General features: G+C 40.4%; 1 long non-coding RNA gene across 1 annotated transcript in view; it reads left to right on the top strand.

Annotated features, from left to right (window-relative positions):
- LOC307175542 overlaps positions 1-25574 on the top strand; it is a 96576-nt gene extending 71002 nt beyond the window's left edge. Inside the window, exons 2-4 of the long non-coding RNA XR_013824350.1 lie at positions 12054-12196; positions 22288-22379; positions 25228-25574. This is a non-coding gene — a long non-coding RNA (uncharacterized lncRNA). The remainder of the gene's footprint in view (positions 1-12053; positions 12197-22287; positions 22380-25227) is intronic.
- The last annotated feature ends 1770 nt before the right edge of the window (positions 25575-27344 follow it).

Here is a 27344-nt window from a genome sequence, read left to right as displayed (position 1 = left end):
TTCGAATTTATAATTGGTGCTTTTAGCAAGTGTAACATCAATAACTATTTTCCACAACTCTTTATCTTCTCTCGTCTTCGAAAAAAATAATTTTTTTCCCCTTTATGATGTACTGTTTTGTATAAAGTTCGTATCTTGGGAGAAGGAGAAGGTTCGGCATGGAAAGTTTTACAACACTTGTTAGATATTTGAATTCGGTCCTGCACATAGTATGTGCTCAATAAAATTTCATTATATTCGAGTGTCCACTGAAAGAGAAGAATGTTCCTCTTGACTCCTCACTGTGGCATTTGACTGTCCAGTGCTCTCCAGGCAAAGCAAAGCCAAGCCCTAACTCCAGGCTGCCTGCACGCAATCTAGGAGCTGTCTAGGAGTGGACTAGGCCTTCTCCCAGAGGGCCCACACCTCCGGAATGTTCTTCCCTTCCGGACCGGACACAGGCTGAAATCGGTGAAGCTGTCTGCTCAGTCAGGCATTTTCCCGAAGGCTGTGGGTGGACTAGATCAGGGGTTAAAGTGGTGCGAGTCTTTATTTATTATGACTGCAGAGTAGTCTATCCACGCCATCCATTTATAGGGACATGAGATGCTCTTGTAACGCAAAGAACATCATTAGTGTTTTATTTCCTCTCCCAACTACCTGTCCATGGTGGTTGTGCTCACTTTGACCCAATCAGGGTCCAGAAACAGTTTCCTGGCCTAGGGGATGAAATATGAGGTAGCTCACCTCCCAGGCAAGGATGGATACACTGAGACAGCATGGTCCAGTGGCCTAAGCAATGGGCTGGAAATTCCAGACTAATTATGCCCTTTCTAGCATCAAACTTGCTGTGTGGTGCCAGGTGAAGCACCTGCCTTCTTTGGACCTCTACCTGGGCTTGTTTGCTACATCATGGGAGTGGCTGCTATGAGATAACATGCAACTAACAGCCTTTCTGAGCCTCGGCTTCCTCATCGGTAAAACAGGAATGACTAGCTGGGTGCCTTCGTTACCTCATAGGGTCAGTGTAAGGCAAAAATATGTATTAAAAATTCCAGTAATTTGTACAGTGCTGAACAAACTGGTTCTTCCTAGTGCCATTATTTAGTAACAGGGCAAATCTCAGACTCAAATCCAGGGTTGCTCACTCCCATTCCAGGACCCAGCAAAATCTACACAGACTAAATCCTCTTTTCTTTCCATGAACATCCAACAAATATTAGACTCAATGGACAGTGGTTTCATGATACGGACGTTCCTGGGTTTGAACAGATCCTAGTATTGGCTAAGTTCAGAGACATTCTGAAGCCAGCACCTCTCAGCAGCGTTACAGCAGTTCTTAGGTTGAAACGAAGAAAATGCAGTGCAACATTTTCATTTAAAGCAAATGTGGAAGTGAGCCACACATCTAAATTCTCAAATGTATAGAAAGTTTTCACTTGAGGATTAGATACAGAATGGCAAGGCTGCTTCCCTCCACGCTGAATCACACTTTGCCCTCCTTCATTATATCCCTAGTTAATTCTTCAGTAATTGGGGAGCTATGGTCTTTGCAAAACGTCACAATTTTACCACAGTGTATTTACTTCTGGGCGGATTAGCATGAATGTGTCGATTGTCTTGGATTGCCCATTTTGTGGGAGTGATTTGAAAGCCTGCAGAATAAACTGTTATTTAACTTGGGGAAATGGGAAGGGAAAAATGGCAGCATTTTATGTTTTGCTTTCTTTGGTTCACATTTGCAAGAAATCCTCATAACCAAAGGCAGCTGGAATCCCAAGTATAAAGATAACATTGGTGGTGAGAGGTTTGGACCTGGCTGGAAGTGGGGCTTGTTTAGGAGGCAGTTTTTCTACGCAGATGTCAAGCATAAGAAGTCTTTATTTGTGAAGATTACATACGGGGATCAGAAAAAATGGGCTTGTTTTTGAGGAACCTTGTTCACAGTATAAGCCAAAAGTATTCAGCTAGCTTGGTCTTTTTGTAAAGACAGTCCCCATCGGATTCACCTGCAAACATTCTTCATTCTGTAGGACATTTGCTTGTAATTGATTATCCAGAAGAAACTCTCGATCGGAGTAACAGTGCAATTAGATTATTTATAAAAATCAGTTTACTCCAAGCTGACAGAAATAAGTCTCTCTTTTTTTCTGAAATTACCAGAATTAAGGGTGGGACAATTAATAAAGCTGGTATAAGGAGAGTGTTGTTTTCACACATAGGACCTGCTAACTACAAACGGGCATCCTGTGTGCTTATGTCCCTGGAGTAACAAGCTGAGGGCGTTCCTCTTCTCCTCCTTGGCTCCCACGTATCGTTTCAGCTTTGCTCCTCTGCCCTGTTTAGTCTCTTAACATATCACTAATGATCTGTATTATGATCACAAGGGTATTTTATGTTAAAGATAATGACCTAGTGTGCACTGCCAAGCAGAGACATACAAACACCAAAACAGTGGCCGCCGCTGCTATACCGCACAGCAGATGAATTTTGGCCACAGTCTATTGGTGAAGCCTGGGTTCCAATAGATAACCCCCAAAGAGCAGGACATCACTGCTGGCTAAGCCACAGGGTTATTTAGATTCTGCTTAATCAAAATAGCAAGAAGACCAATTATTATTGTTGTTTGTCTCCTTTTTTGTTTTTCAAGGAGAAAATAGAAAACATGATGAAAATGTGCTGTAGTAAAAGAAGTACTTTTGGGCCAAGAAACTGGAACTTGGTCAGTAGTTCCAAGACTGCTTCTAAGAAGTTCAGAGTTTGAGCAAAGTCACTTAGCTCTCTGGTCCTCGGTTTTCCAATCTGATAATGAATGGGTTGAACTAGACATATAAACTTTTTCAGCTTTTAACCTCAGTGATTCTGTTTCCCAGTGTTCACTTTTTATTAACAATTTTTCTTATTACATAAGTAATGTATGTCCATTGTATAGTTATAAGAAACAATAAATAGCAAAATTAAAATCATCTGCTATCTTACTACTCTGAGATAACTGGATTTGCAAATATATTAAGTATATATTTATTTGCAAATATATCAAAATGAACCTCTACCAAATATAGTGAAATATATTAAACATTGAAAAAAAAGCTGATACCAAACTTTTTTTTTTTTTTTTGCGGTACACGGGCCTCTCACTGTTGTGGCCTCTCCCGTTGCGGAGCACAGGCTCCAGACGTGCAGGCTCAGTGGCCATGGCTTACGGGCCCAGCCGCTCCGCGGCATGTGGGATCCTCCAGGACCAGGGCACAAACCTGTGTCCCCTGCATCAGCAGGCGGACTCTCAACCACTGCGCCACCAGGGAAGCCCTGATACCAAACTTTTTCCCCAAAAGGTAGCACTAGTTTCTTTCTTATTCCTGGAGCGCACTGGACCCATTCTCTTTCACTTTTTCTATACTGGATATGAGCTCATGTTGGGATGATGATGTCCCTGGTCATCAGAGAGAAAGCGTAGAACTTCAAAAGAGCACTCATAGGAACCATAAAAATTATTTGGAACTACCTTTCCTTTTACAGATAAGATAGTTGAGGCCAAAAGAGCCTAAGTTATGTCAAACTTCATAACATCACTGGATGGCAGAAGCAGGGCTAGAACAAAGGTCTCCTACCCCCTGTTCTAAAATTGTTTACAATCCTTTTTCTTATTTCAGGTTTTTTTTTTTTTTTAATTTAAACAGTAGGGTTGAAAACTTTGCGGGTGTTTTTTTTTTTTTGTCTGATTGAACTTTGGTTAATAACAAAGCTGATTTAACCAACTTTCCTGGTTAATGGAGGTCTCACCTTACCATACTCCATCCTCACAGCTGGTCACTGGCAGACTGCAGGAAGAGCTGCCTTGAAGGGCCGGAATGTGTTATGATGATAATTATTCTTAGAAGAAAAAGTACGTGAGTCCATGTCCCTGCTACCCCTCCCAGTGACACAAGACAAGAAATAGACCTTAATGTTCCTTGGACCAAATGAAGGGAATCCCTACACATACCTTTAAAAAAGAAAAACAAAAGAATGCTAGGAAACCATGTCAGATACTTAATAAATATTTGTTGATTAATGGAGCTTGCTCCAATCAAAGGCACTGGCTTCCCTGGTGTTCTTGTTCTAACAATGAGATGGGGAAATAGCACCCACCCACGCCTATCTCGGGGGAAGCCAAGTGAGTGGAGATCAGATGGAGATCAGATCCTTGGAAGAAAAGTACTGTGTTTATTCAGATCTTGTTCATATTAACCATCCAGCCAAAGCACTTGGTCCCTGAGAAGCTACCTCTCCCTCAGTGAGTCTACAGGGCTTATTCTCAGTCTATAAATGGCCTCATTCCCCAGATCATCCCACCTAACCTTTAAAACTCTTCATCCACAATTCTCCACCCAATTTGCTTTCCTAGATTCCTGGTCAAAGTCACTTCAAAGGCTTCTAGTCCAGTTGTCTTTTGTTTTCTTTTTCTTTCTCGCTCTCTCTCTTTTTCTTTCTTATTATTTTTTGTTGTTGTTTTCCCTACCCCTGCTCATGGGAAGGATACAAGACTTTCCCAAAGACAAATGGGGAGAGACGTTTCCTTGTTTTGAATAAAACCTTCTGGATGATTTTGATATGCCTACCACCTCCTAATTCCTGGGTGAGAATCTCTGGTTCTGGTTCAGCCTAAGAAACTGTGAGCCAGAGATTGTAGACAGTGTGTTCAGGGTTTCATCACTGGCTGGAGGAAGCGGAGGGGGAATCCCTTTCCAATTTTAACTTTTGACGATCCCTCTTTTCATTAGGCTCCTGTGTTGTCAATCATGACATTGTTTCATTTTATTTCAGAGTATATCTTGGTATCTCCCTACAGAATCAAGCAAAGTGATTTTTATATAGTAAATTCTTAATAAATACATGAGTGAATTAATTAATCCCAAACATTTTTCTCTTGCTACTCTTCACTCAGTTTTTACGGCTTGTCTGGACCAGAGTCTGTGCAGTGGGTATCAAACGTAAGCATGCCTCAGGATCACGTGGCGTGTTTGTTGAACAAATGGCTGGGCCCCATGCTCAAGAGTTTTTTATTTAATAGGATTGGCGTGTGGCCTGACAGTTTACATTTCTGACAGGCTCCAGGTGACGCTGATGCTGCTGGCCCAAGAACTGCACTTTGAGGACCACTGTTCTGTCTTACTCAAGGACATCCTGGGCTCTTGCCTTTTCTAAGAAGACTGGTTTTCAGCCATTTAAGTGTTCTATGCATACTTTCCACTATGCTTGAGCATATTCTTAATCATTGGTCTGATTTGCTTATCAGGGACTTCCGTGGCAGTCAAGTGGTTAAGGCCCCATGCTTCCACTGCAGGGGGTGCGGGTTCAATCCCTGGTCGGGTAACTAAGATCCCATATGCTGCACAGCATGGCCAAAAAAAAAAATTTTTTTAAGTTGATTTGCATATCAGTTTTCTTAAGTAACACTATCCATGGTAATCTGGAACAATATTATATGTGTGTGTATACACACAAACACACACACACATACACATACATATTAATCTTTCTGTCAAGAATTAAGTCTAGGGACTTCCCTGGTGGTGCAGTGGTTAAGAATCCACCTGCCAATGCCAGGGGACACGGGTGCGATCCCTGGTCCGGGAAGATCCCACATGCTGCAGAGCCACTAAGCCCGTGCGCCACAACAACTGAGCCTGCGCTCTAGAGCCCGCGAGCCACAACTACCGAGCCCGCGTGCCACAACTACTGAAGCCCATGCGCCTAGAGCCCGTGCTCCACAACAAGAGAAGGCACCGCAATGAGAAGCCCGCACACTGCAACGAAGAGTAGCCCCTGCTCGCCACAACTAGAGAAAGCCCGCACGCACAGTGACGAAGACCCAGTGCAGCCAAAAATAAATAAATAAAATAAATGAATTTATTTAAAAAAAAGTCTAGTCTAGAATACCTTTTTCTCATTTCAACTATTATTCTCTCCTATACATAACATGTTTATTAGCATAGGCCCATGTCTTAGTCCTTACCTAAAAGAAATTAGTACTAGCACAGTATTTTGACTACTTTTAATAACATTTATCAAAAAGGATCATCAGATTTAGAAATGGAATAGACTACAAATACAAGTACCAATCCATTTAATAGATGAAGAAACTGAAGCCCATAAATTTGTGAGTTTTACCAGATTTCACAGTTAAGTTGTAGCACAGCCAAGACTACACTGCAGCTCTCCTTTCTTCTATTTCTTTTTGTTTTTTTGAAACCTACCATGGGGCTTCCGTGGTGGCGCAGTGGTTGGGAGTCCGCCTGCCGATGCAGGGGACGTGGGTTCGTGCCCCGGTCCGGGAGGATCCCGCGTGCTGCGGAGCGGCTGGGCCCGTGAGCCGTGGACGCTGAGCCTGCGCTTCCGGAGCCTGTGCTCCGCAACGGGAGAGACCATAGCGGTGAGAGGCCCGCGTACCGCAAAAAAAAAAAGTAAATAAGAATAAATAAAACCTACCATGGTGCCTCTTTGGCATTGTGTGTGAAGCTATAATTGGGTGCAAGGCTATTGAAATGCCTAATTTTTTTTTTCCAAACCTACCTCTATGGAAGTCTTCCAACAGTTAATAATAATTCCTCCAGTGATTAATTATACAAAGACCTAGATTTTTTATAAATACATTTGAAAAAAATATATTCTCTACTACCAGAAATATCTCACTGTTCTCAGGTACTGTGCTAAGTACTTTATATGAAATACTCCAGTTCAATCCTAGAATGAACTCTAAGGGTATGTATGATCCCAATTTTCAGATGTAAAAATTCACATTCAGATGTAAAAAGACACAAGAGCTTACTTGCCCACACCACTGGGATTAGAGTTTACTACTGCCATTTTCTTTTCTGTATCCTCACTAGACAATGAGCTTCATAAGGGCAAGGACTATACGTGTTTAATTATGATTTCCAACCCAGGGCATAGATCATAGAAAGAGCTCAATAAATTTATGTTGAGTGAATGAATAAATGAAAACCTCTTTTACTGTTTTTGATCTGTCTTACTGCTTTCTGCAATCCTTGTTCTACCATGGGGTACCTTTAAAATAAAAGCTTACAGTTATCCTGGAATTATGGAAGAATCTGTTTCCTTGTGCAGCAGAATCTATAGTTTATTATTACTGCCTTGAAATTTGTACACTACCCATTTTTCCAGCTATTTTAGCAAAATTTGACCCCTGTGGAAGCCCCTGCTTGCAAAGGGCTTTTTTTAAAAAAAATTATTTTATTTTTGGCTGCATTAGGGCTTTGTTGCTGCATGCAGGCTCTCTCTAGTTGCGGCAAGCTGGGGCTACTCTTCGTTGCAGTGCACGGGCTTCTCATTGTGGTGGTTTCTCCTGTTGCAGAGCACAGGCTCTAGGTGCACGGGCTTCAGTAGTTATGGCTCGTGGGCTCTAGAGCACAGGCTCAGTAGTTGTGGCACACGGGCTTAGTTGCTCCGAAGCATGCGGGATCTTCCTGGACCAGGGCTTGAACCCTTGTCCCCTGCATTGGCAGGCAGATTCTTAACCACTGCGCCACCAGGGAAGCCCCGCAAAGGGCTTTTTAGTTATTCACAGTTAATGGTCACAATGGTAAATGTGACTCTTCATCTCATCCTTCCCATTGAACAGAGGGAAACACATAACCAAGTCACATCCACTGTCAAAGTCAAATGAGTGGAGGAATCAGGATGAAACCAGTGACCCTGGCCCTGAATCTAGTTAGTTATGCCTCTGGCTTCTAGTTTCTTCCAATATTTCTACATAGTTCCAAAATCTCCTCACTTTGCCAGATGTTTACCCCATCTTTCAAGTGGAAGCAAGTCCTTTCAATTAGGCTCACCAGGGGAAACTTCTCTGAAAGAAGAATGGCAGGACCAGTTAGTCTAAAATAAGAACTGATGTGATTCTTTGTGTGAATTCTGAAGCTGTTTGGACAGCATTTTCTTGTTGGCTAAGGTCCCACCAGCAATGAACTGGAATATAAAAACAAAGGCTGTTCTCATGTCGTTTCCAACCAAAGAGGGCTAAGCACTGGGTGAACACTGTAATGCCGACATGTTTAGCTGAGTCTTGAGCTTGACTTTTTCCTACCTAAATACTCCATCAAATTCCCACCAGGACACACGCTAAAACTGTGTTTCCATGTCGCTAAAAGAGTCCCAGAAAACAAGCCAATTTCTACAGTCATTTAACAGTTTCACCCCTGATATCTCCAGATTTTGTTTTCTCTTGAGCTAATAAGGGAGAAGCTGAAAATAAAATTGATAAAAATTGCACTTAGACTTTAAGTGCTATGAGTTGTCTTTATTCCCAATTTCATAATCCAATTGCACGCCTATACTAGCATTTTAAGGGTGCCACATGTGTGTAGTTCCTTTGAAATTTTCGTAATCTCATTAATTAAAGAATTGAGGAACGTAAAAGGTGACAGAGAGAAGGTCACACAAGAACAGGAGCATAGCTCAAGGCTTGGATATTTAGTTAGATTTACCATTAAGGTATTCCTTCTGGAGTGAAAATCACTCTAGATCAGCTACTGTGGATCTAAACTAAGAAGTAACTAATAAAGTTCATTGCAACAGTCTTTCCACGTTTTCCCAATGCCTTCAGAATTTGAGACGGCAAACCTCAAACCCCAAAGTATTTCTCTGGAGAAATTTCCAGGTTAAACTTGGAACCACAATAATTCGAGCAAGCTGACTTGTAGACAGTAGGTGCTCTGGCACATTCACCACAAGGGCCTTCCTTGGCATCCTTGGTGAGCTGGTTTCCAGGCAAGAGCCAGAGGAAGACTCTCCACGCCCACATCAGTGTCTCCCTGTACTTTATCCCCGAACCCTCACCTACAAAATTCTAGCCTTGACTGCTTCAAACTGGTTAAGGAATCACAATCCAATCGAACATGTAATTGAGTGGGGAGAGGATTCAGGCTAATATTTTACACTTTGTGCTTCTCTAGTTTAGCTGAATTTTTATTTATTTATGTATTTATTTATTACTGCTTAAGTCAGGGACAGAGCTTAAGGTAGAACAAGGCTTGAAAACTCAGTTATTTGCAGGAGAGAGGCATATAATATAACGTATAAAGCAGACAGCCTATAAGAAGCACGTATCCTGCTCAGTCTAGATTTATATTCCCACTTTAATTGAAAACATGGTTATAAGAAATAGATTGTTTTTGCCTTAACTCTACTACATGAAGACAACATCCCAAGGAAAATGGTAAATGGCAACTGACACTAGGCCTCAGTGTTGTCAGTAGAGAATGGTGGAGACAGCTGAAAACAGGAACACAATAAGCCCATATGAAAGTGGTAGAGGGGGAATTCCCTGGCAGTCCGGTGGTTATGACTCCGAGCTTCCACTGCAGGGGGCGAGGGTTTGATCCCTGGTGGGGGAACTAGGATACTACATGCTGCAGGGCAAGGCCAAAAAAAAAAATGAAAGTGGTAGACATTGCACACCTCCAGCACCTTGCTGATGTGCTGCAATTCAGGACCCAGGGTTACCAAACTGATGTTTCAAGAGAAACCAGATATCTGGAATTTTCCCAAGTTGGCAACTTCATCTGGGTTTTTTGTTGTTGTTGTTTGTTTTTCTTTTCTTAAGAAGCACTGTTCCAGGTAACACTGGTCCAAAAAACCAAAACCAAAACAAAACAAAAAACCTGTGTGCACCTTGTGCTTTCAGGTCCTGAGATCACAGTGAGGTTGGTTCCATAGTTTTTACGTTCCAAGTCTCTCCACGTCACCCACTCAGCCCTCGTCCTTCACACCCAGCCCTCCATACCCAGCCCTCACTTTTGGGTAAATCTAAATTCAGTATACAACCTTAGGATCAGCAAAGATAGCATTTGTTTACCTCTGCTTCCTAAATGAGGTTAACAGTTAGTAGGACATGCATTTTGAGACTTTTTTTTTCCTCAATTGTAGCAATTGGTGTGCCCTTACCTATGTGTAATCTATGCCATGAATAGCACTTTGTATTAAAAAAAAAAATCTGTTTTTGTGAGGAGCTGTATCCATGGACATGAAATGAAGGAGGCCAATTGGCCCACATTGAGTTGAACCCCACATACCCAGGAACAAGTCAAACAATGAGAGAAAAAACTATTTCATAGCAGTAATACTGAAACTGTTAAAATCAGAGGATCATTCAGACTTGGAAATACCCTTAACTACAAGCTCACTTCAATCCACTCATTTTCCATTTGTAGGAACTGAGGCCCAAAGAGATTCAATATTTAAGGATAGGCAGAAACCTAGATACTGGGTCAGGAGACTGGATCTAGGACCCAAGTCTCCAGTTTCCACATTCAAAGTGTTTTTTGTTACTAGTATTAGCAATTCTAACAATAATATCATGTGATTGGAAATTTTATTCATCAAGTTGAAAATGAGCAAAAGGAAGCCTACCCTTTGTCAGTCACACTCATAGATTTTGGGATCTACTTTTGGATGGCATGTCACATAGCTCTGTCGCTCCAGAGAAAACAATCATATTATTTTATTTTTAATTTCTATTCAGTTAGCGGTAAATCAGGGCTTCCTATTCAACCACTTTGCTCCTCTCTCTGTGATTAGCAGGGCGCACTGCCCTACCCAGAAGAGAAGTGTGTAACTCAGCACATGATGACTCAACTCCAAACATATTTTTTCCCTGAAATTAATCAGAAGACAACAGTACCTCACTCTCATAAATACACAATTAACTTTTTCTCTAGGCAGATTATAAGCGGAAGGCTGGAGTGGGTCTCTTGAAGTCATTGTTTCTAGGCCTCAAGATTCTGGGGTGGATTTGGCCCCAAGTATCTCAGCTTATAAAAAGAGGTTCTACCCCCAAATTCCTATAGCATGACAGCATGGTGTTGTAGAAAAAGCAGTGGGGCCGTAGCAGTAGAGGGTGGTGGCAATGGGTATGTCCACTCTGAGTTTTCTCATCTGTGAAGTGACAGGATTGAACAAGATGATTCCATGAGTCTCCTTGAAGTTTCAACATCTTTTGCTTCTTCTCCCATATCTAGTAGAGACTGATTTGAGGTTTTCTGATGAAAACAGACACACACACACACACACACACAAATTGGCATCTTTAGAGCTGGCACATTGCATAGGCTTAATTGCTGAAGTGATCAAGCATATATCCCAAACTGATAAAAAATATTTGACTTATTGTTGCTGCTACTGCTGCATGTTTAAGTATTTTTGATATTGTCTTTGTATTCTAGATATTTATTTATAAACTTTCTAGAGTATCTGCCTTTATAATTTGGCAATTTGTTAAACACACACACACACACACACACACACACACACACACACTCCCCTAAGATTTTTGTTTAAACCTTAATCTTTTAAGAGACGCAGAAGCAAAAAGAAAGGAAACAACTTGTTGGCTTTCGTCTCAAGAGGGAAGCCTTTTTCATTTTTTTAAAGTCTTGATATTTTTCAAAGCAAACATCACAGGAAAAGAGAGGAAATCGTAGCAGAGACACTAAAAAGTCCATACACTGCATTTTCACCCATCCTTTCAACATTTCTACATCTTGTGGTGCTTCTTTAACAATTAGTTGAAGATTGATGCTTTTCAAGATAATGAAGCATGGAACTACCTTAAAGACATACAGTTCCTTTTCAGCTTCTTCTCTGCATGGGCCAGGATATTGGAGAAAATCAGCAGATTTCTGAGTGTTAATGTTCAACCAGGTACAGTAATGGGTATAAAGCACAGAGGGCAAGACAGATTCGTTTGACAGGTCCACCACTCCAGTCTATTGAAGTTGGCGTGTACTAGCCTTGTATGTTGCCTTGTCTAATTAGCTGCTGAGCTGTGCCCTGGCTCCTGGCTCCTGATGGAAACTTAGCGGTAAAACTCCTGTCCCCAGGCATGATGAAGTGGTGCTTGATTGTGCTACAAGATGTCCTGTGGCTGCAGTCCAGACTATTTTGACTAATCATCAACTTTGCAGATTCCAACACCAGGGCTTGTCTGCCAGGGCAGGGGCTTTGCAAAGTCAGCCTGAATGTTCTGTAGCTGCGGAAAGAACATAAGGAATTGCTTTGTTTATGTATTTTTAAAGGACTGACTACAATAGGCAGCACGATGAGTGTGCCTGAGAAACAGGGGACCACTTTCAAGTCAAGACTCCTCAGAGCGTCATGAGAAGGCAGCAGCACCAAGCACTTGCCATCTGCATATGGCCAGATCTATCTCCACCTTCAGGTTAAATTTCTAGTCATTTTATAACTACGTAACTATTCAGTTAACCCCTCACTTTCTTCCCTTGAATAGGAGTTTGCATGCCATTTGCATCATATAGTTGCAACTCTGTGCCTTTGGACAAATTACTTATTCTTTCATGAGTCTCACTTTCCCCATCTGTAAACTATTTTATAGAGTTTTGAGTGACTTTTAAAGTGCTTAGAACAGTGCCTGACACATAGTGAGAGGTCATTAATGTTAGCTGCTTGTATTATTATTTTTATGATGTCTGAACCCATCATTCTAAAAGTAAATGTGATAAAAGAACATCTGTTGATAAGCATCATCTGTACAGTATTGATTCTAAAATTAACTACAGGTTTCAAATGCTAGTTAAGGGTATAACTAGAATCATCTTTAGAGGATTGCAATAACAAGTTGTAATAACAAGTAAGTCTTCCAATGTAGCTTTCCTAGCTGGCTACAAAAGGAGCAGGGTGTCTGTTTCTCTCCCTGTTGGTTAGCATTATCATACCTTGGTGATGAAAAAGGTCATCCCAAGAGGCGTTTTCAAGGACAGAAGCATATGCCCACTATGCTTTCAGGTCTAAAAATAGACCTGAATGTTCATACTTAACATTTTGAATGTCTGTCACTAGCACACAATTATAACTAATCCCAGAAGAATTACCCCCTGTCAAAATGCAGCTTTTAGCTCAGGAAACAGAAATAGAGGATGTAAGATTTGGACAGGGACAGGACCAAATCTGACCCAATCCACCCTAGCTCCCATTTTCAAATGGGAAACCTGAAGCCCAGAGAGGTGACTTGCTTTTTTATGTCAGAGCTAGATTTCCACCTGCATCTACACCGAATCAGGCGCTCACGTTCCCTCTAACCATGGGATGAGTTCTCTCTTTGGATGTGGTCAGAAGTGTCAACCCAAGTCAGCCATTTAACTAGCTGAGGCTCAAATTGGGGTTTTCTTCCAATTTATCTGTGTCTGAAGGAGACTTCCTAAAATAGAAGCTAGTATGAAAGAGCAAACATTATTTCACAGAGTGATATAATAATTAAAATAGGCATGACCAATTTTTTAAAGTCATATACACATATGTAAAAAAGTACTCAAAACATATTTTTAGGTGAAAAAAAAAGTTGCAAAACATTCTATAGAATATCCATAACACGGTCCATTGAGGGGTGTGTGTGTATGTGTGTGTACACAGACTTGTACATAAATGCATGGAAAAAAGCCTGGAAAGATATGCACCATCTGAGGAAGGGATGGGATTGAGGAAACCAAAATAAGTAGAAAGTAGAAGGACTCTTTACTTTTTATTCTACCTACTTCAGCATTGTTCAAATGTTATTACAGCAGTAATTTTTTACAACAAGTGTAGCTTGTGTAAATGTAAACCTGTTTAATGTATTCAATATATTAGCCATGGTCTGTCATCATCTAAAGCATCCACAAAGCTTTTGCAGAACCTGTTATAAGAAAGGGAAACATTTGGCATGTGAAGTTATTTAATTTGCTTCTGTTCTCAAACCAAGACACACAGTAGTGAAAGTGCATCTCTGCTATGGTCAGTAATAATATACAAATCTTGATTTGGTTATTAGTGGTGCCAATAATATGAATGCTATCTTAGAGTATTGATTAAGTTTCTCTAGCATTTTAGAAACGACATAAAAATAGAAATCCATCAGTATACTGTTTTTTTTTTAAGGTTTGCACATAAACACACATAAAACAAAACCTCCTCTCCTACTTGTGCAGATAAATTTTGTTATTTTAAGAATTAAAGAATTCCCTGGCAGTCTAGTAGTTAGGACTCCATGCTTTCACTGCAGGCGGCATGGGTTCTATCCCTGGTCAGATCTTGCAAGCTGCATGGCATGGCCAAAATAAACAAACTACAAGGATATATTCTTTTTTAAAAAAAGGATTAACCATAGAACCATGCTTTTCACTTAGGCAATTCCATCAGAAATGAATTTTAACTCATGGCAACTTTATTCCCCAAACTCCATAGTTAGTACAATCACCAGCAGCAAAATAAAAATCAAGCTACATTAACCCTTAGAAGCAAAATTATCTTCTAATTGTACTTTTACTTTTCTCTAGGGAATAGTAGTTTATTTCACATTAAGAAAATTTTATTGGATAGCCCTTATATTTGACTGTCAATTGAAATTTTAAAGTTCCTAAATTTTAAATTTTTTCCCGTAAAGGAGTAATAAAAGATCCAAACTGTTTTGTTGCTTATGTAGGGCACTCATCAGAGAACACGACTGAACTTCTGCTTGCACTAATAATGACTAGGTAGCGTCATTTTTAAAAACAGTGTCACAAAAGCTATTTCGATGCTGTCATGCTTCAGAATAATTAGTTTCCATCAAAGCAACAGATTATCTGTTCATGTTGTCCACTGGGTCATTACAATGAACAACCAATACAGATAAATGATATCTAATCTTTTCTGCTCTTCTACTGAGCTGATGGATGGTTATGACATCTCCAATATTATAAGGCAGAAAAATTATGCTGACATTTAGAAGCAAAAGCATGGAAAGATAAAACTAAGTACAAAGCATGCCCAACACTACTGGGGAAAAAAAGAAATATCTAAAGACAGAACTGAAAACAGAATGGCAGTTAGGCCAAAGGAGAATTATGGGAGGGAATGACTATACCTTGTGGGTGGCAGGCAGCTCAATTAATTATATAACAAGAAGGGGGAACCCGGGCATTTCTGAAAGACACATTATTAAAAGGAATATTGACTTAAGCATCTTTTAAACTTTATGACCTAACAGAAGACAAAAGAGTTTCCCTAGTATTGATCTGCTCCTGAATCAGGTTGACTTTAGGGGATCATATAATGAGAAATGGTTGAACAGCAAATGAGACGAAGAAGCAACTGCGATTACTTACAACTCACATTTACCAGGTTCAGTAGATTACAGCTTTTCCATGTCACTTTGTGTTCATGTTGTATTTGTCAAGTAGAATTGGAAAAGAACGATTCAGCTTGTCCTAAATATGAAACAGCAATTTGGGACTGTACCTTTGGTTCACTTCATTAGCATTTATCATTTATAGAAAAACTGTGAAATGAGGCCGGTTTAGACTAAGAGTCAAGACAGAAGTCATCTTTAGGCTTTTTTCTTTTTTTTCAGAGATTTAGAAACTAGGTACCATTAGAGCTGTTTTTTCCTTGGAGAGTGTCAATTCCACTTTCTATTTTAAGCAGAAATTAGGGAACTTTTCAGCTCAGTGAGTGCTAAACTCCCCATGGAGTTTGGGGATAACTCCCCCCACTTAGAAAATTGTGCTCACTATCTGTCATCTGAGAATCAGCAGTCTTCCAGGAATGCATTGTATTCTTTCCATTAAAAACAAACCAAAAAAACAAGCTACACTCTCTCTAAATGCAGTGAGTGATCCTGGATTGGACCCTGGAGCAGAAAAAAAGAGGTTTATGGGAAAACTGAGAAAATCTAAATAAAATCTACAATTTAGTTAATAGTATTGTATCAATCAATGTTAAGATATTAGTTTTCATAAATGTACCACGATTATGTAAGATGTCAACATTAGAGGAAGTTGGGAGGACTCTATACAGGAACATTCTGTACCATCTTTGCGACTCCTCTATAAATCTAAAGGTATTTCAAAAGAAAAAGAAAATGCTTCTCAGGGACCGATCCCCTACCCCCATCACACTTCAGAATTAATAGTAAACGGGCAAGTGAGCAGATGCTTGTTAGACTTACACACAACGGCATCATTGTGGTCCACTGGCAAGACTTCATAGCAAGATAGAAGAGTTGTTTAAAAAAAATATCCTGGGCTTCCCTGGTGGCGCAGTGGTTGAGAGTCCGCCTGCCGATGCAGGGGACACGGGTTCGTGCCCCGGTCCGGGAAGATCCCACATGCCGCAGAGCGGCTAGACCCGTGAGCCATGGCCGCTGAGCCTGCGCGTCCGGAGCCTGCGCGTCCAGAGCCTGTGCTCCGCAACGGGAGAGGCCACAACAGTGAGAGGCCCGCGTACCGCAAAACAAAACAAAACAAAGCAAAAATCCTAAAGTTTGTGAATGTTCTTCCTTAACATACACACACACACACACACACACACACACACACACACACACACACACACACACAAATAAAATAATAAAATGGCAGGTATGATCTTTTCAAGCCAGTGGTTCTTAACTGTGGGTGATTTTGCTCCCCCCGGGGACGTTTGGCAATTTTTGGTTGTCACAACTGGGAGGTGCTGCTAGCATCTGGCGGGTAGAGGCCAGGGATGATGCTGAATATCCCACAATGCCCAGCAAAGCCTCCACAACAAAGAAGTATCCTGCCCCAAATGTCAGTAGTGCTCAGGCTGAGAAACTCTGCTTTAAGCAATTAAATTCCAAAGCAAAATGGATGAGGAGAAATCAGACTAAAGAAAAGCTGTACCAGATCCTCCCTTTAAAGGAATACAGTAAAGGTGTGGGAGGTCCCAGTAAGGAATGAGTAGCCAGAGCAGCCACACAGGTAACTGTACCATAACACAATTTCTCCAAGCAGGACATCGCACTGGCAGCATCTCTCTTCCTGGAATCTCTACGCCTTTTCTTGGGGCTTATCCAAATTGACTGTCCTTATTTAGCAAGTTAGCTTAAGTCTGACCTTAAGAGTCCTTTATAACCTCACTGCCTTAAGATTCATTGATTTCTCCAGTGGTTTTTCCATTTTACAAATTCATAGAATTTCTAAGGATTATGTTTGATAATGCTTATAATCCGTTTCACCCTTTACCTGGTTCATGGTAAATATTGTTTTAAAGGTTGCATATCACTGCTTACTACCATATTTCGTTGAATCTGAGACACAGTTAAGAGATGCACCATTATTTTATATACCACTAAAAATGAAAAGATGTTGCCAATTATTAAATAAGTCACTACCAATTATTAGATATATCCCAATAGACATAAAATGTGAAAACTTCTGTCTTAGGAGCAATGATACATAGTTTTATTATCCCTTTAGTATTTACTTTCTATGTATTTTCACTATTGCATGGAAACATATCTGCTTAAGCAGTTGGAAATCCTCTTAAAGCCCCATTTTTCTTATATTTCTTTGTTCATCCTCAGCACCAAGATCAATAGCTATAGCACCAGAATCAGTACTGGAAAAATAGTAATGATAATAGCACGTTATGTCCTATACACTCTACGCTACACATTCCAAAAGCATTTCCTCATGCAAAGAACACCATTAAGCAGTACTATCGTTATCCCCACTTAGTAGATGACGAGAGCAAGGTGATGAATGTGCCCAAGGTCACCCAGCTGGTATGTATCAGAACCTCAGAATATCCAGTTTTTTCCATTGCAAAGCCCAGGTTCCCAACTCTTGTGCTGCTCTGCCCTCATGAACCTTATAAATAGCTCTGAGCTACAAAGGCTAGGTTTAGGTTGGGCGGGACTGACCATAATATGCTTTTTGGTCACACTCCACATGAACAGCAATTTAAAAATAAATATTGTCATCTTCAAAAACAGGGACATTAGCAGCAGTAACCAAAAATTAAACCAAAATTTTCTGTTTCCAACTTTAAGCCACTAGAGGGCAAGTATTAGTAATCCTCAGTCACAAACCAAGAACATCTAACAAACATGCTTTGAATGTGATGATGGTTTGTTGGTCCCATGAGAAATATCAATAGTTTCTTTTCAAATTTGCCTTAGTGTGAAATTTTGTGGCACTCTTTGGATTAAAGACCTATAAGTCTCTAATTTTAATGTCATCGAGAAGATATCACATCAGTATTAAGAAATATTTCAGTAAAAGAATAGCACAATAAATTCCATCTCCCTAACCTGCTCCAAATTCTAATGTCATAGTTTCATTCCTATAGGCTTATTTTATGTTTTTCTACATGGATCAATTCATATTCTGCTTTTTTACATGATATACTATAAGCAACTTTCTATACCAGCCTTCCCAACTAGCATATCAATTTGGCATAATATTTCTGCATATATTTGGTTATTAAAACATTTCCTCAATGTTAGATATTTAGAACGTTTCCACTTTCTTTGCTTGTTTTAATTGAGTTTCCTCCATCTAACCTATAGAAAACAATACCATAATAACTGAGGGGAGGAAGGGCAGGGAGATTTGCTTCTGCAGAATTGTTTACTTAGGATTTATCTCTGAGTTTGGGACTGTTGAGTCAAAGGATTGAATATCTTTACGACATGATTTATTGATAGTTCAATAGTGTAAAACAGAGATCCCCACATTGAGCTGTTTCATTGTTCTGACAAAAGGGGGGGGTAAAAAAATAGAATAATGATAGCTAGGATTAACATAACACCATATACTTTTCAAAGTGCTTTCACAAGTGAAATGCTCTCAAGCGCTGAGGACCTGACTCTGTCAAGGACGCCATTACTGATGAAGCTCACCAATGCTTGAAGTGTGTTTGAGAGAGAATATTACAAAATCAACCAATGTTTGTTGCATTAAGAGATGAAATAAAGTCTTCCAGGGAGAAAAAGAGGTGCCTTTAGATTCTTCAAGTGAAATATTGATCTGATTGATCACAGACATGCTAAAGGCATAATTGCATCTGTCATGTAAACCTCACTTAGTTCATAAGTATTGAACAGGAGCAATAATTGTTTTCCTGTTAACGAGGCTGTAGACTGTGCTTTCAGAGTGACTCGTTTATTATTTAGTTCATTTCTAAATAAAGGGTGGCTCATCAGAATTCAGCTAAATTGGACAGATTACCACCACCATCACCAACCTCTGAAGTCGGGCACCTGTCCAAAATATGCAATGCACACTCACCAAAACCCAAAACCACACAGTTCCTTGAGTCATAAGAAGGCCAAACTGTATGCAAACCCACAAGTTACTATTTCCCTTGACTTGATTTTCATAACATAACCCATAACTTAAAGTCATCCTAATAGACTTTTAAGTAAGATTATAAAATTAACTGAATAAACTCGTGAATCATACATATATAGGACATTACTATATCTATTTCCAGGCAAGATCTATGAGGTGACACATTATAATAATGGGAGTGCCACCAGACTAATAGGATCCACACTGTGGTTTTGGAATGAGCCTCCAGATGAAGGATGAGTCTTCTCTGTCAGCATCCATGCAGCACTCTATACGCCACTTAGAGGTTTCCAGAAGGGATCTGCTTTCATCGCCTTGTGGCTTTACAAGTTCTACTCTATCTAATTAAAATACCTATCACTGCCAAAACTCAGAAACAACCAAGATGTTCCGTAGGTGAATGAATAAATAAACTGTGGCATATTCAGATAATGAAATATTATTGAGTGCTAAAAAGAAGTGAGTTATCAGGCCGTGAAAAGACACAGAGGAACCTTAAATGCATGTTACTAGGTGAAGGAAGCCAATCTGAAAAGACTACTGTATGATTCCAACTCTATATGACATCCTGGAAAAGGCAAAACTATGGCGACAGTAAAAGGATCACTGGTTGCCAGGGGCTGAGGTGCGGGGGCAGAGGGAAGGGATGAATAGGTAGAGCACAGGGTATTTTAGGACAGTGAAAATACTTTGTATGATACTATAATGATGGATACATGTCATTATACAGTTGTCTAACCCCATAGAATGTATAACAGCAAGCATGAACCCTAATGTAAACAATGGACTTTGGGTGATAATGATGTGTCAGCGTAGGTTCATGGATTGTAACAAATGCACCACTCTGGTGGGGATGTTGATAATGGGGAAGGTTTATGTACCTGGGGGCAAGGGGCATATGGGAAATCTCTGTACCTTATGCTCATTTTGCTGTGAACCTAAAACTACTCTTAAAAATAAAGTCTATTAATACAAACAAACAAAAAAAACAAAACCTCTACCCACTCTTCTTTACCTAATACTACCTGTCCTTCAAGATGCAGCAGGCCACCTGGGAGCCCTATTGCATTTGTCCACTTTCTCACGCCTCCCCTTGACTTCCAGCTGCTGGAGAACAAAGACCTTATTTGTCTTTGCACAGCACACAGTAGAGGCGCAATAAACGTGTAAGAGGAGAAGCCTTTTCTAACCAGCTCCAGTTTTATGAAGAAGATATCTCGGTTGCCTTTTATAAGTAGCCAACATATAGAGGTGCATTAGAAAAGAACAGAAAATCTGCCTAAGCTAAAAGACCACCCAGAATTCTACCATTTTCCAGAAGTGCTGTGGGATTGTTTCAGCCATAATTTTGAGTGTTAAAATCCAAGCATCCTGTAACAGTTTTGTTGTTTTTTTCTTAAACAGCTCTATGAATCCTGCCTTCACTTCAAGCTCTATAATAATTAAGAGCAAGGGGAAATCAAAGCTCTTGTTTAAACCAGGTGAAAAGCGTATTCAAGAGCTCCCTCCGCCTTGTTTTCTGCCCACACAGCGCTGAAGTGTATCACGCGCTGGATTGCGGAGAATGTCTCACCGTGGTTCCAGTCACAGAGAAAAAAGAAACTCCCTTGGCTCCGACTGACATAGTCACAAACAAAGACCGACTTTACAGGCATAAAGGGCATATACATGGAGGAGAATAAGAGCCTGAGAGCCCAGTTGGCAAAGCTTCATCCGCCTGTCGCGGGGTTTGAAGTGGTAATCTGTAGCGAGGAGGTGGCTCTCTCGTGGAAGGCACCAGCGATAGCTTTCCTCCTGGTCTTCCAGATAATAAGTTTTAAAATGCCTCCAATTTGAGGCAGTCTAGCATACACACAGGCAAACAGTTCCTGAAAAAGAGCTTTCTAGGTGAGTCTGGATGCCACACGGGGGAGAAGGATTGCTTAGTTGTATGTAGACAAGCAGCAGGGGATTCATTTCTCGTCACTCCTTTCCTCTGTTATTTATTATCCTTTTCTGTCCAAAACGCCCATCACCCCACCCCTCAAAGGACGTTACAGCTGAGAGGAGTTTGGGGTAGAATTAGCAGTCACCCTTTCACTCTCTAACAATGGCACCTCTTCTGCAGGTTGTTGTAAGCATTCAAAGTAACGTTGTAAAGTATAAGGCAGAGTGCCTGGCACATAGAAGGTACAGGTTGCAGATGTATAAGAAAGATGAAAGGAAAGACAACCAACCACTGGGAGTGGAGCGTGGTGGTGGCCGGTAGACCATTGGGCTCAGACCTCATATTCGCAAAGGACCTCCAGTTTAGACTTCTGATGTCATCTCCAAATAAGATCATACATACAATTTACAAAAGCAAATCAAGAGATGGGAAGAAGTTCCTTTACTAACTTTCAAATTGTCCTCTATAACTGGACCACATCACCTTTATTGCTCTCTTTTTTATAAATCTTAAATTATGGCTGGTACAGTACGTTACATTGTGATGCACTTTTTATATTAAAAGTGTTGCTGTGTTAAATATAAAATTTTGCAATATGAAAATATAAAACCATTTGTGGAACTCTACTTTTGGCGTTTCCCTTTTTTTTTTTTTTTTTTTTTTTTTGGCTGTACGCAGGGCTCTCACTGTTGTGGCCTCTCCCGTTGCGGAGCACAGGCTCCGGATGCGCAGGCTCAGCGGCCATGGCTCACGGGCCCAGCCGCTCCGCGGCATCTTCCCGGACTGGGGCATGAACCCGTGTCCCCTGCATCGGCAGGTGGACTCTCAACCACTGCACCACCAGGGAAGCCTACGTTTCCCATTTTTTAACTTACTAAGAGCTTCCAAAACATGGAATTGGCGTGGGTCTCTTGTGATCGCTGAGATCCAGACTGGAGAAGTGTGTATCTGGGGTCCTTCTTGGGAAAATGCACAGTCAGCAATCTGTCTAATCAGTGCTGTCCCATAGAAATATAATACAAGCCATAAATAAGACCTACACGTGATTTTAAATTGCCTCATAGTCACACCTTACAAGGCAGAAATTAGTTTTAATAACATACTTTGTTAACACAATAACATTAAGATATCATTTCAATTAATATAAAAATTGTTAAGGAGTTATTTTTACATTCTTTTTTTTACTGAGTCTACTAAATCTGGTGTGTACTTTGTACTTAAAGCACATCTTAATTTGGACTTGCTACATTTCAGGTCTTCAGTGGTAGCCTGGTATGGCTGATGACCGACCACCACATTGGACAGCACGGGTCTAGAAGCCACATCTTCAGGAGTCTTCCTTTCAGGTTTGTTTGGATAGAGCGATATCTGAACACTTGCCATTTTAGTGGTTAACAGTGGTATTTATAAGAAGCAGGTTTAAAAAGATGTGAGAGATGGCAACTGACACCTAGTGGACCTGAACTGAACATTTTTAGCAAGAAAATCAACTAAATAAGTAAGAATCCATAATTTAATTTAAGGGCTAGAAATCTTTTAGCATTTCTGATAGTTTTCCCAGGCCATGTCTTCCTCCAATGCCCTGTGAACATTTCTGCAACGAGAAACCTACTTTGAAAAAGCACAGAGGTTCTGAACTGATTGTAACTGTGAGATACACGGGATAAATAAAATTCCATGAGTAAATTACAATGTCCTTCAGCAGAAAGAGCCTTGGACTTGGGCTCCTTACCCTGATATCATGAAAGCAATATCCACTTCTGTCTGTCTCAAATATTAAGTTTCTGCATAAAAGTTTCTTTGGGGAAAAAATGTTGCTAGTGGAGGGGGAAAGGGATTCAAATCCACTGAACAAAATGATCTCTTTGCTAAATGAAAGAAGTCAGATTTAAAAGCTATATACTATATATTTGTACTTATAGAACATTCTGGAAAAGGGAAAACTGTAGGGACAGAAATCAAATCAGTGGTTGCCAGGGGTTGGGGTTGGGGCTAGGGATGAGGGAAGGGACACACGGGAAATTTGGGGGATGAAGGGAATATTTCATATCCTTTTTCCCCCATTTTTTGTATTTTTGGGGGGTCTGGAAATATTCCATATATTGATTACAGTGCTCTACATCTAAAAAAAGGTGAGTTTACTGTATGTAAATTATACTACAATATACCTGATCCCATAAAATACCTCAGGTCTCCTCTGTCTAACTGTTAGAATTCATGGGGATGTTGGCTCTCAAGCAGAATGTATGAAAAGTAATTTGGATATTCAAAATATCGTTCTTTATTTTTTATTGATTAATTTATTTTTGCTGTGTTGGGTCTTCGTTTCTGTGCGAGGGCTTTCTCTAGTTGTGGCAAGCGGGGGCCACTCTTCATCGTGGTGCGAGGGCCTCTCACTATCGTGGCCTTTCTTGTTGCGGAGCACAGGCTCCAGACACGCAGGCTCACTAGTTGTGGCTCACGGACCTAGTTGTGGGATCCTCCCAGACCAGGGCTCGAACCCATGTCCCCTGCATTAGCAGGCAGATTCTCAACCACTGTGCCACCAGGGAAGCCCTCATTCCTTATTTTTTAAACTCTGGGCACTTGTGGATTTTTACTTCAAAGTGCATATCTCTTCATCTTGGCAATAGCATCCCATTTCCTTTTGGGGAAGTACTTCATTGCATGCTACTTTGGTGAGACAGTCAATCCAGTCCTCTCCTATCCAAGAAATGGACAGATGACTGGATCTTTGCCAACTAGACACTCTTCCAAGACTTCAAATCTTTATCCTAAAAAGGAAGAGCAATATCCTTACAAGAAATATGAGTTGGCTTCTGTCATCTAGACCTCCAAAGCAGCCCTGGCTTGTGTTTTTTTGTTTGTTTTTGGGTTTTTTGTTTTTCTTTTTGCTGTACGCGGGCCTCTCACTGTTGTGGCCTCTCCCGTTGCGGAGCACAGGCTCCGGACGCGCAGGCTCAGTGGCCATGGCTCACGAGCCCAGCCACTCCGCCGCGTGTGGGATCCTCCCTGACCGGGGCACGAACCCGTGTCCCCTGCATCGGCAGGCGGACTCTCAACCACTGTGACACCAGGGAAGCCCAGGCTTGTGTTTTTTACTCTGTTTCCTAGCCCACTCTCTAATTTCTGTATCAGAATCTGCCTAATGGCTCATCCAATATCATCTCTAAGCCCTCTGGCATAACTTCTTGTACTATGGATGCTGGAAATTGAGACATTTCCCAGATTCCTTTGCAGCTAGAGTTCTATGTGCTGTGACCCAACATGTCCTCTTTCTATATATATGTCCCTAAGAGAAATGAGAGCATACATCTACCCAAAGACATGGATAAAAATGTCTTTTTCATAATAGCAAAAACAGCTTTTTTCATAATAGCAAAAACTTATAAAGAGCCAAAATATCCATTTTCAGTAGAATAGATAAATAAATGTCATATATTTGAGATATTCATATAATGGAATACTATACAACAATAACAAGAATAAATTATTGTTATTCACAATAACAATAACAGTTCACATGGATGAACTCAAAGGTATAATGTTGAGAGAAAAAAGTCAGGCACAAAAGAGTATATTTTTTTTTAAGGAAGAAAAATTAATTTTATTGTCACATTAATTATTTCCCAGGCTTTTATAGTATGCATTGCCCTTCTATGAATAACTTAAACCATCTTACATTCAAGTTACCACTGAAAAAAAAGAAAATTTTAATTAAAAAAATAAAAAAACAACTACACAGGACACCTTTGGGATCTCTCAGGTATATGACGCTTAAACTAGTTTTGCTATTGGTTTTCCAAATTTAAGTTTTCCTTAAAGCAAACTGAAAGGCTGAGAACCAAAAGAAAATAAGGACTTTATTTACCATTACTGGAAATCTCTCAGCCTTCCTACTCAACTCTTAAGTGGGTATTATGTAATCCCCAAACTCAGCTGAATGACAGGTGGATCTGGACATTGACCTTTTAAAAGGTTACAGTAGGGAATTCCCTGGCGGTCCAGTGGTTAGGACTCGGCGTGCTCACTGCCTGGGCCTGGGTTCGATCCCTGGTTAGGGAACTAAGCTCCCACAAGTCACATGGTGCAGGCAATAAATAAATAAAACTATCAACTGTTTTAAATCTGTTTAAACAAGATGGGATATAAGTAAATAAGTAGATTTTCATGGTGCTGTCTATCCATTCACAGAAAAACCTACAGCATTTTGATGGCATGTGTTTATCCAAGTTGCCTCACATCCTGGGAGTAATGGAAGGGATGCTTACCAACCTGATTCTGCAGAAATGAAAGACTGTTGCAAAACTCAGTGAGGTAGTTAACAATATTGTATTGTGTCCTTGAAAATTGCTAACAGAGTACATCTTAAATGTTGTCAGCACACCCACACACACACACACAAAGGTAACTATGTGAGATGATGGATGTGTTAACTAACCTTATTTTGGTAATCATTTCATAATATATGTGTGTATCAGACCACCACATTGTACACCTTAAGTTTACACAATGTTATTTGTCAATTATATCTCAATAAAGCTGGGGGGAAAAACCAATACAGAAGGCTTCTCTGCAACATAAACAAACAAACGTGTAGGGTGTTTATAGAAGGGGTGGGGCTGGGAGGAAAAAGAAAATATAATTTTGCAACAAAGTCTTTAAAAAATTATCAAAATTGCAAACAGCCTACATTTATACCACAACTATAGGTTTCTAAATTGCATCTTATTTTGGCATTTCTTTCTACTGTAGAATTGTGACATACAGATCAAATTCCATTTCAACAAATATAATTATAATAAATAGCAAACTTCAGTTATGCTTCACAGAGACAACAATAAGACATCCTGCAAAAGGAAATAATTAAACAGCCCTTTGGAGTTTATTCAGTCATTCAACTCTTCATTCAGTGAATATCCATTATGTAATTATTATGCCAAACATTGCACTAGGAACTGAGGAAACAACAAATAGAATACAGTGCTTCCTCTTGAGGATTATACAGACCAGTAAGGGAGAGGGACAGTTGAATGATTATGGCCATGAGTAAATAGTACCTTAGAGGCACGCACAGTGTATAGAAGTGCAGTGGGGACTGAGGTTACTTGTGCTAGGGCATCATCAGAGGAAGTGATACTCAAGTTTACTCTTTAAAGATGGAGAGGAGTTTGAGGCAGGAGGGGAGGTATGGGTAAAGAGTGACAAGAGATGAAGTTGGAAAACTAAGCTGGAACCAGATCCTGAAGGGCTGCCTATGCCTTGCTGAGGACTGTGGAGTTAGTTCTGTAGGCAGTAGGGAGCCAATGCAGACTATTCAGCTAGGGAGTTGTCAGACTGGTATTTCCCTAAGGATAACCTGTGCACTGGCATGTATGATGAGTGGTGTGGGGTGAGAGTAGAGGCAGGGAAACCGAGTAGGAAGTTGTAATGATTGTGCAGACAAGAATCGTGAGGACAATAGCAGAAAGAATGGAGTAATGGGGACCGTTTTGTTTGTTTGTTTGTTTGTTTTTGTGTTACGCGGGCCTTTCACCATTGTGGCCTCTCCCGTTGTGGAGCACAGGCTCCAGACGCCCAGGCTCAGCGGCCATGGCTCACGGGCCCAGCCGCTCCGCGGCATGTGGGATCTTCCCGGACCGGGGCACGAACCCGTGTCCCCTGCATCGGCAGGCGGACCCTCAACCACTGCGCCACCAGGGAAGCCCATGGGGACAGTTTTGAGAACTATTTGGAATTTATGGGAGTTGAGACATTATGGTAGGTTGACTGTTTTGGAAAGAGGGAGGTCTCCAAATGTCTTGTAAACTTTCCGCTTGAGACTGAATGGATGGTGGTATAATTAATGGAAATAAAAAAGTAGGAAGAGCAGTTATTTTGAAGAAAAGAAGGTACGTTTGGTTTTAGAATCAAATGTTGAGCATAAATTGACTGTGGGATACTCACAGTTCAAGTAGGCAGTTGAAAATATAGAACTGGACTCAGATTGGCCTAATTATTTTGGTTCCCATTCTTGCAAAGAAAACAAGAGACCCTGGAAATACAGTCCTTGGTGTCTTTTAGAATAACTTCTTGATAAACTAATGTTCCCTTCTTCTTGGGACTTTGTTATCAAAGTATGTAATTTGTTTAAAAGGGTGGAGATATTCAGTGCTTCTCAGAGCTGTCAGCTCAAGGCCAAGTGTTCATAATTCCATACGAAATTATTCATATTTTTTCTAAAGGAAAGGCGATGAGAAATGAGATAATATATTAAAGGAAATCAAATAAATTTACAATAAAAGATCATTAGGAAATGAAATCTTGTCAGC

The sequence above is a fragment of the Stenella coeruleoalba genome (assembly GCF_951394435.1).
Source record: "Stenella coeruleoalba genome assembly, chromosome: 16".
Classification (NCBI taxonomy): domain Eukaryota; kingdom Metazoa; phylum Chordata; class Mammalia; order Artiodactyla; family Delphinidae; genus Stenella; species Stenella coeruleoalba.
The sequence above is the reverse complement of the archived record's forward strand: the minus strand, read 5'-3'. Positions and strand labels throughout refer to the sequence as shown.